Genomic DNA, 7,611 nt, shown 5'->3' on the forward strand with positions numbered 1-7,611 from the left:
ATAGATAAGAAAACAGTACTCTCTCATCAGTTTTTCTGATTATATAGATACTCAAAAATGTCTTATTGATAAACACTACTGGGGAGCTAGAGAGACAGCTCAACAGCTAAGCATACATATTGCTCTTGCAGAGGACCACATTTAGTACATAGCACCCATATCAGCAGCCAAAAGCTACCTATGACTCTAGCTCCAGGGATCTACTGCCCTCTCCTGGCCCCTAACAGCACTGCACTCATGTGCACACCCACCCATACATATACATATGATTAAAAGCAAAAACAAAAACAAAAAAAAATACTATTGGAATCCATTAATAAGATAAATCAGGCAAAGATTTATTAAGGACATGATATCAAAGCAAGACACAAAATATAATAATAATTAGCCAACAACAATAAGCACATGGGATGGGAGAGGCAGGCAGAGGAAAATGCATGCCCATCTTATACCATGTCTCATGTCCATGTGCCCTTTCCTTTCTCAAATAGCACCATTGTACATATTTAGGTGACAGATTCAGATTCAGACACAGGGACACTGAGAGAAAGAGACTGTTACATTTTAAATAGTTTAATTCATCCCTTTCCCTGGGTGTTTGCACTCAAATCAAAGGAAACAGTTTCCATCCTTGCTAATAAGCAGGCATTGCAAGAATCTCAAGAACTTTCTACAGGGATAATATTGACCACATAACATCAGACTGGGTGCATTGCTTTGTCTTTAAGAAAGGAAATTTGGCGATTGTTATAAACGTGAAGAATGTGATGTGAAGTTAATGAGCAAGACAACAAAACAAATGGTGTGTAGAGTTCTTAGCCTATCCTCAGGAGTAAGCTCCCTGCTGCATTATAGGGTGTACGTTTTAAAATTCACACATTATGCATAGTGTGATGTATTCTCATACTCCGATAAGTCTTCTGATAAACTGATTCTATACTGCATTTAGTTCATTAAATTACACCGGGTTGATCCTAATTTTTTTTATTTTCATAAAATTAACTCTGAATGGTTTATGAGATAGACTGAACTGATTATTATAGCCAGCGTCTCATAGTTGGGATGGATATGACTTCATAAATCTTCTTGATATATTTACAGAAAATGTTAACATTAGTAATTAAATATCAGTTCTTGAAATGTTTGTAGTAGGTCCAGTACATAACCCTACAATATCCAGGCTAAAATAAATAAAACCAAAAGAAAAGAAATAAAAAATTTTGAATGCATGTATAGAAAACAGATATTTATGATTTAATTCCCTGCTTGAGGGATTAAAAGTGATGTTTAATGCTCCTAAAAACCTTGGTTTGACATGGAATGCAGTAGATTAAAGAATATAGGATTGGGAATTAAGAAAATCTGGGTTTAGATTCTGGCTTCCTATCTTGTTAATTCTATGACTGAGTAATTTTTGCAATTCCTTGCAACTTTAGCTTCTCATTAATATTTCACTAAGGAAAAAAATTAGTATTTATCTCTGGGATATAAATCACGTAGAGACATCGACACATGATATAGGCTTAATAAGTCATCAATACAAGTTTCATGAACGGCTCCTAAGTTCATTCAGAGGGCAAATGTCATGTTTTTCACCCGATATCACTCTACTCATAGGGAATCTCGAACACCACACTAGATTTCATTATCAATTTAATTAATCACAGAGTCCCTAATTTGGAAGGAAACTTAAGTAATCATGCAGAAGTGTTGTTTCCAAAATAAAACTGCACACTATTATAATCTGAAAAGCTCTGTGTATTTTTCCTAAGTTGTAAGATGATGACAAAACATTTTTAGATTATCATTAATAAGGGTAAAAATTAAAGTAATTAATTGCTTCAAGTTCTAAGTGCAGTTCCATGTAAGAGATAGTTGGTCTTATTTTAATAGAAAGCAGTGTCTACTGGAGTCATTAGTTATATTGATATGTTAGTTTTTCAACATGCTTCAGACAAAAGTAGAAATGTAGAAGTTGGCCTGTTGGAGACACAAGAATAGCTCCAACCAATCTTTCTTTCCTCCACACTGCCACCTTCACCTCCTCTCTCATCTTTCTGTGTTGGTAGAAAAGCGACCTTAAACTTGGGAAACAGGGGAGACTAAGACCCAGGAATGAGGTATGTCATCAGGAAAACTCTTCCCCTAGGTAAGATAGAAACAAGCATTTATCACAAATTACTATCTCCTGAAAGTGCTACCTGAGGAAGCAATGACTTTGTTAGGCTCATGTACAGAGCCTGGATGAGAGCGATTTACAGGAGCATTGAGGACCATGAAGCCATCACACCACCAGGGAACAGTCAGTCAAGAACAGTAAAATGGAATTTTTTTAATACAGCATAAATATCAGGGTCTTTCCATGTGGAAATGCATGTTGCTACTCTCTGGGAAGTCTGAAAAGTATTTAGATATTCGACAAAACGAAACAAAACAACCTATTTTTATTTGCCAAGACATTATAAAGGTTTTGTACCTAATAAAACACACACAAAAATATTGTCTCCCACGTTTCAGAACTTAAAGTCTGTTATCTCTTTTAACAGATAAATTGGGCTTAAATGAGTGAGGCATCCCAGACCCAGAAAGAGAAATGTGCTATATATTTATTTCTGTGTGGATATTAGCTATTAAGACAATGATAACTAGGGGTTGGAGAGATGGATCAGCAGTTAAGAGCACTGGCTGCTTTTCCAGAGGTCCTGAGTTCAATTTCCAGCAACCACATGGTAGCTCACAACCATCTCTAGTGGGATCTAATGCCCTCTTCTGGCATAAATGTGTACATGCAGATAGAGCACTCACATACATACATACATACATACATACATACATACAAATAAATCTTTTCAAAAGGTGATGATAACTAAGCTACAATCCATAGACCCACATAGAACAGCAGAGGTTAGATATAGAGTAAGGGAATGAGACAAAAATGGAGCTTCTAGTACCAGAATGGGGTTAAATCTATTTGAGTTATTGGCCAAAGAAGTCCCATGGGAATCCCCAAACAACTCAGGCTCCTGCCAAGACTATAGGTTCCTCTCTACAAGCTGATGGCAAGGTCCCATTGCTGAAGACAGCACCTACACAACTCACTGAATATGGGGAGGTTAAGAAGATGTCCACATAGAGCTTCCACCCCTATGTGGCAGTGTGTTTGGTATAAAAAGGTACTTTGCATGCTACCAAAAGAGAAACATAAACACCTACCCAGCCACAAGCCCATAGATTGCCAGTGGCGTCCTGGCTACAAGATATACTACAGCAACGGTGGCACAAATCTTGTGGGAGTAAGCAACCAATATCTGATTTAACTTAAGGCCTACTCATAAGATGGAACCCATACCTGAAAGTGCTTAATTGACCAAGAATCTGAGACTAGACAGTTTAGGAATCTAGGGTAAAATCAAATCTTACTGTTGAACAGCAATTACAAAAGTAAAACGACTCCTCCTAATGACATTCTGCTGTACTCATTGATCAGTGTCTTGTTCATCATCCGTTTCCTCCCTCAACAGATGGGGAAAAATACAGAGACATACAGCCAGAAACTGTACAGAGAATGAGAGATGTTGAAACAGTCAACCTTAAAGGGGATGTCTCCATCAAATCCCTTCCTCTGAGCACAGAGAAACCAGTTTTTTTTTTAAAAAAAAAAAAAAAAGCAGACAAGCCTAGTCTACAAGAGCTAGCTCCAGGACAGGCTCTAGAAACTACAGGGAAACCCTGTCTCGAAAAACCAAAAAAAAAAAAAAAAAAAAAAAAAAAAAAAAAAAAAAAAAAAAAAAGCAGACAGAAGGAAGAGCCAGAGAGGATAGAGGATACCAAGAAAACAAGGCCCTTGAAATCAACACAAGTGAAGCTTATAAGAACTCACAGAAACTAAAGCAGCACGCACAGGGCCTGTTCATATTTCCACCATGACCTCGGCAGATATATTATGGCTTCCATTTTAGTGTTTTTGTGATATTCCTGAGTGTGCAAACAAGTGGGTCTCTGTTTCTTGTGTCTTCTCTTGGGTTCTTTCCCTTCTGTTGTTTGTTTTGTCCGATTCCAATGTGTTGATTTTTGTTTTATACCATCATTATATCTTTTTATTGCTTTATTTTATTTCTTTATGATCTCTTAGAAGTCTGTTTGTTTTCTCATGAGAGACAGAAATAGGTGAATCTGGCAGGGAGGGGACGTGAGAAGGAACTTGAAGGAGTAGAGAGAGGGAAGATTGTAATCAGGATATGTTATGTGAGAAAAAATATCTATTTGCAATTGAAGGGAAAAAATTTAAAAACCAAAAAAGGGCTCAAATGCTTTTATCCAAACAAACGATCGTGTTTAATATTAACTTTGCTCTTTTCAGTTAGCATGCTCAGGTATAGCTTTCCTCTTTTCTTCCTACACCGGCACCACCCTTCAATTAGCTCTTCAGTTTTCATTTGCCACAAATGTTAAAAACTTTAAGTACTCAGCCGGGCGGTGGTGGCGCACGCCTTTGATCCCAGCACTCGGGAGGCAGAGGCAGGTGGATCTCTGTGAGTTCGAGGCCAGCCTGGTCTACAAGAGCTAGTTCCAGGACAGGCTCCAAAGCCACAGAGAAACCCTGTCTCGAAAAACCAAAAAAAAAAAAAAAAAAAACTTTAAGTACTTGTGCCCAAGACATAGTCTTTTGTTTTAAGGTTGATTACTTTCATTAAAGTCATATTTAAGTATAATTGGCCCTCCATAGCTATATAAAATATACATCAACTTCAAACTGGAAAACGCAGAAAAACCAGGTAAGTACATATGCAAATGCAAGAAAGAAATTGCTTTAAACATTAAACTATAAAATGTAGTTTTAAGGTGTGACCTTAAAGTTGTCACAGAGAAACTCTTGTCTTTTAAAGTCAAACCACAGTAAGTTTTATAAAGTGTAATTGTTTCCATCTTTAAGATGCCCAACATCATGTATTTTAATATAGTAAAATAATAATAGAGAAAAGCTTGTCAACTGTGTATCACAATATAGAAAGAAGAGAACAAGTTGTAATATACAAAGATAGGCACTTTTCCTAACTAATCTGTCATGTGCACTCAATCAGTGGAAGCAATACCTTTCAAAACTTAGGGTTTATCTCATTAAACACCCAGATGGTAGGAAGCAGAGATTGATACACTATTCTTATAATTAGAAAATTGAAGAAATGTTGATTCCAGACTGCCTTTTGCTGATTTTAAGAGATAAGCTGACTAATGAAATTATAGAGAAGTAGCTCAGTTCATGCCATTATATTGAAAATCGGACATTGCAATCAAGCTACAAGTAAAAACACATTGTCTTCCATTTCCCCCTCCTGTCCCCAACTCATTACCAAAAACCATGGCTTCATGAATAATCCTGGTATAAGAAACGATTGGATTAGCCTCATCCAAACTGAAACAAATAGCTGTAGTCCATGCATTTCCACAGCTGCGTAACAACGTATAAACACAGTACAACTAATTATACACACATTGCTAACGAACACTTTTTTTTCTAAGCTCTTTGATACTCAAAATGTATCTGAGCTTTATTTCACAAATAGGTCTTTGCATACACATTCTGGGTTTCCTCTAGTCAAGAAGAACTGAGAGAATGCTTGATCGTTATTGCTTTGTTGAGACTTCTCCTGGTCAAGCCTCTAGCAGGCTAGTGATCTTTTGATAGTAAATTCCCAGGTCTGGTTCTCTAACTACATTCTTCAGATAACCCCGGAAGAGAAAATCCTTTATAAATGAAGGCTTTGATTTTATGTGGGGGGACACCTATATTTCATTTTTGAAGAGAGACGTAATAAATAGAATTCCAGGGTCACAGTCCTCTCTTAACAATTGAAAATAATTTGTCTGGCTTTCTCCATTACATCGTTGAGAAATTACCTGCTAAATCTAATCCCAGTCCCACACTTTTTCAGGCAGTCTCTTCTTCACTGTCATTTGAACTACACTCCTTTTCAGCAATGTTCTAAGTTCTCAATACACTGTTTAAGAGGAGTTCTTTGATTCCTTGTAGACGTGATTGGGTGCAAGCTGTTAAATCTATGGTTAGATACTTTTATCATTTTTTGAGAAAATTCCAGCTATTTCTTTCTTTAATATACTTCCTCCCATTTTCTCAAAAGCACAGTTGTTTGAAAGTATGTCACCCTCTATTACAAGTATGAATGCATGTTTTATAACATCTTCAAATCTCTGATTTACTATTTTCCCCTTCATTGTTATTCACTGTGCTCTTCACTTTGTTTTCTGACATAAACCAACGTATTTTAAAAATTCAGATTTACATATAGCTGTGACCATGTCATAATAAAACTGTTATTTTGAATGCTAATTTAAACAAAATAATAGAAGTAACAAAAATGGACTGGCTAGATGGCCGCCAAAAAGAACAATTGGTTGCACAATTATTCGAAACAGAGTGTAAATGCCAGCAACTGCATTATAGTCACACATCCAAAAACACCTGTCGCTACAGCTCCGAGGATTCTGATAACCTCTTCTAGGGTCCACACATGCAAAGACATATGTATCCACACACTCTCGTGTATATTTACCCCTACCCACCCACAGAGCACAATAAAATAAAATAACTCTTTCCGGAAAGTAAAAATGTTCTCAGACTTGTCAGGTTTCAACATCAGAACAGAGAGTTTTGGAAAAATTCTCTTTTAAAATTCTCTTTATGTCTTAAGCAACAAGAGCATGTGACTTTAGTTTAAAATTTTAGGGGAGGCATGATGATACACACCTGGAATCCTAACGCTTTGGAGAAAGAAGCAAGAAGATAAGGAGTTCTAAGCCAGTCCTTGCTATACAGCAAGTCTAAGGTCAGCTTGGGCTACTAGAAAAAACTAGAAAAGCAGGGAGAGGGAGCATTGATTGCATCTAATAACAAATAAAGATTTTTTTGGAAAAAATAATCTTAATGTATCTCTTTCTAAATTTTTCAGCACTTAAAATTCTTTTTTATTTAGGGACTATTTTGTTATTAGTGCCTGTCATCAAACCCATATAGTTAGACCTTACATATTTAATATAGTTCATTACCTGTGTACATATGGAAAGATGGACTTTAAGACAAAAAGTAGCTGATAATTCTGATGCGGTGCCAACTCAATCCTGCAAGCTATGGTAGGTAGTTGCTATAATTTTAAAAATGCCAAGAAGAGAAGTCATGTCATGCAACAAGGCTCATGGTAGGAGGTTTATTCAAAGAGGAGAGAGAAGGAGAGAAGGGGCAGAGAAGGGGGCAAAGAGGGGGGCAGAGACCAGTCCTTGGGGACAAAAGTGGTGGAAGAGAAAGAGAGAGGGAGAGGGAGAGAGAGGGGGGCAGAGAGGGAGAGAGAGGTGGGGAGAGAGAGAGAGAGAGAGAGAGAGAGAGAGAGAGAGAGAGAGAGAGAGAGAGAGAGGGAGGGAGAGAGAGAGAGGAGGTGGGCAAAGCCCACGTTTAGAAAGGGAACGCAGTGAATGTGCACAGGAGGTGCTCTTAGTGGCTAAAGCTGAGGACGTATCCTGTTAGGGCAGACCAGCACAGATGCCTGCATACTATTGTTTTTTTCAAAGTTGACAGAAGAACTAAATTTTCCAAAACTT

Source organism: Arvicola amphibius, chromosome 17 (assembly GCF_903992535.2).
Source record: "Arvicola amphibius chromosome 17, mArvAmp1.2, whole genome shotgun sequence".
NCBI classification, from domain to species: domain Eukaryota; kingdom Metazoa; phylum Chordata; class Mammalia; order Rodentia; family Cricetidae; genus Arvicola; species Arvicola amphibius.